Genomic DNA, 3,328 nt, shown 5'->3' on the forward strand with positions numbered 1-3,328 from the left:
TAACCCGTGATGTTTAAGTCTGATATATTTCGTCTGCAGTTCATCCGAACAAGAAACTCAAGTCTAACTGTAGTAATCTTTTAACCCGTGATGTTTAAGTCTAATATACTTCGTCTTCAGTTCATTGAAACGAGAAACTCAAGTCTAATTGTAGTAATCTTTTAACCCGTGATGTTTAAGTCTAATATACTTCGTCTTCAGTTCATCCTAACGAGAAACTCATGTATAACTATAGTAATCTTTTAACCTGTGATGTTTAAGTCTAATATACTTCGTCTTCAATTCATCCGAACGAGAAACTTAGGTCTAACTGTAGTAATCTTTTAACCTGTGGTGTCTAAGTATGATATATTTTTTCTTCAGTTCATCCGAATGAGAAACTTAGGTCTAACTGTAGTAATCTTTTAACCAGTGATGTTTAAGTCTGATATAATTCGTCTGCAGTTCATTCGAACGAGAAACTTAGGTCTAACTGTAGTAATCTTTTAACCCGTGATATTTAAGTCTGATATATTTCGTCTGCAGTTCATCCGAACGAGAAACTTAGGTTTAACTGTAGTAATCTTTTAACCTGTGATGTTTAAATCTAATATATTACGTATGTAGTTCATCCGAACGAGAAACTCAGGTCAAAAAAACACGTAATTCTAGAAAGAACACACATGCTTCTTACACACTCCCCCTCAGTCCGTATGAGAGCATCAACAAAATGTCAATCGTCCATGTTTTTTGATGGACAAATCTCAGCCGTTAAACCTTTCCTTCACTTTTCACTCTGTTATCCCTCTTCTTTATCCTCTTCTCTTTCTTCTTTTTCTCTTATCGCTAACTCCTTTCACTTTCTCAGATCCAAATCCTATCGTCACTCTCAAAACCTGTAACGAAGAAGAAAAAAAACCCTCTCGTCTTTGTCAATTCCTCAAACTAAAAACCCAAATCTTTCTCAAATCCTCTCTAAAAAAAACCTTATCTTCGTCTCCAACCTAATTTCTTCATTATTCACAGACCTAAGTTCTCTGAACCCTAGCTCCCATTTGCTCAAAAATGTAAGTTATTTCTTACATATCTATACGCTTTGGTTCAAGTTTAGTTTTTTTATTAGTTGATGTTTGAGTATTTGTGATTATATCCTTGTTTCATTCGATCTGTTGTCTAAGAATTAGGGTTCTTAATTTTTTTTTCAAAGTTTTTAATTAGGTTTGTTATGCTATTTCAATTAGGGGTTTGAGAATTAGATTGTTGATATTCAGTTATTCAAAAATTTGGGTCTGTTTCTAATATCATTAGGAGGGAAAAAAATCTTGCATATGTTGTTGATATTCAGTTATTCATAGTTCTGAGTATTTAAGAATTAAGTAGAGTTAACGATTGAAAGTGCAATACAGGAGTTCTTAGCATGAATTTTGCCTTGCTTATGTGATGTTTGCTATTTTTTATAAAATTCTTTTTTCTGATGAGTACAAACTGATACAGGGGAAGGTACATTGAAGGGTCTATCCAGGAGGACAACCTCGTGAATGAAGAAGTCGGGTATGCCATGGAGTACATGGAAAAACCACGTGATGCCAATCACCAAGCCAGTTGGGAGGCCTCTGTTGGAGAAGATTCAGAGTATACTGATATCAGTCATGTGTGTGAAAGAATGTTGTAACAACTACTGTCCTTAGAAGCATTTTAATATCGTAGCTGATTAACCTCATAATACCTTGTTGATGGAAGTTTAACTCATTTGTTGTATATGAGTAAATGTGAAAACTCAACTTGAGCAGCTCGCCTTCTACCAAAGATGGCTGTTGATCCTCAAGCTGGGATGAAGTCATCCTCGAGTGAACCTCCCGAAGTGTTGACATATTTTCCCCTTGGGCCAAGGGTCAAGAGGTTAAATGTTCTACCTAGAGTAGCACAAGAAATGGCATGGCACCATCCATCACCTAAATGAATATGATGTGGCTGATTTCTCTTTCTGAGATCCTTAAGTTACATGCTTAACTGTATTTGTGGAGCAAATATCTTATGGTTTAGTTCTTGCTTGTGTTAGCTACATGTGTGACAGTGCATGTATTTTTCTGAAGCAAATGCATTTTGGCATAGTTGTTCCGTGCGGCTTTTTTTCTTTCTGAAAGACAGTGTTTTTGCTCTTATTTTAATTAAAGAATGTAGTTTCTTTATTGTTATTGTCTTTGTTGATCACACCCTTTTTAACTCCGCCATTGCAAATGCAATTCCGGTCCCAAGTCCGGATAAAGGAAGAGGGAAAAAGGTGTGCTATTTTTTGCAGGCACATGGTTGATTCAAAACATCTCCGGGGTAAGCTTGATTTGCACTCGATTTATATATATCTTTAGCAGAGTAATTGTATTTACTAATCCCTTACTTTTTCTTTTAAAAGTAGGATTAACCAACCCCATACTACTCATTCTTGGGCGTCCCTCAAAGTCGGTGCTGCGTTGTATAGCCAACTCATGGAAATTAAATCCTAACCTGACGTGATCGTTGACATTCCATGTTTTCGATCCTTCTCTCACTTATAAGTGGCGTAGGACAAATATACATATTGATGGTTCTATTTTCAGAATGCACGACTCCATTAGTCAATTTAAGATGGTAAATTTCAATAACCTAACTTTGTATGCTTCACTTTTACAATGATTATGTTCACCAATTTATTGTTTCCTTATCAACCAAATTTGTCAGGTACTTGGATTTGGCTGGACAAAAGGGCTCTAAACTCTACATGTTTAATCGCATTGCTATGTTCCTGTCTTGGCTGGTACTCTTTACCCTCTTAGGGAATACTATGTTTTTAATGCGATTATTCTGTATAGAGTTTACAAAATGTTTTTCTAATTGAATATAAAACCTAAACTTTAAGTTCTACTATTGAAGTTGGTGGGTGTTCCCTCACATTGCTTGAAATTAATTTCCTTTCCATCTCATAATGACGGATGCAAGTATATGCAACCTTTGAAGTTTTTATACCTCAGTTTGCACTTATCATAAAGATCTTTGTAGTGGCATGATCGATATTTGACTCTAGCAAGTTTTTTTGATATCAGGTTGGAAGGATCTTTCTGTTCATCTATCTCATCGTCCACATGTTTCTCCATTTTGACGAGGTAAATATTTAGAAGTTGTGGAGTAAGCTCTGCAATCTTATAAAATGATTAAATTTGACCAGGAATGCATTTTTGTGACATTTATATACCTGCATAAACTGCAAAGAAAATTGTGGATATATACAAAGAATTAGTCCAAAAATCATAAATCATAAGAGTTTGTAACTCGCGCAAGTCTTTCATGATAATAGAGTTTGTAACTCGCAAGTCGG

General features: G+C 35.2%; 1 long non-coding RNA gene across 1 annotated transcript; it reads left to right on the forward strand.

Moving 5' to 3' along the window:
• Window positions 1-2,538: 2,538 nt before the first annotated feature.
• LOC113322083 lies at window positions 2,539-3,122 on the forward strand. The gene is made up of 3 exons (XR_003346954.1): window positions 2,539-2,604; window positions 2,695-2,770; window positions 3,057-3,122. It is a non-coding gene; the product is annotated as an uncharacterized LOC113322083 (long non-coding RNA).
• Window positions 3,123-3,328: the final 206 nt, after the last annotated feature.

Source organism: Papaver somniferum, chromosome 11 (genome assembly GCF_003573695.1).
Source record: "Papaver somniferum cultivar HN1 chromosome 11, ASM357369v1, whole genome shotgun sequence".
Classification (NCBI taxonomy): domain Eukaryota; kingdom Viridiplantae; phylum Streptophyta; class Magnoliopsida; order Ranunculales; family Papaveraceae; genus Papaver; species Papaver somniferum.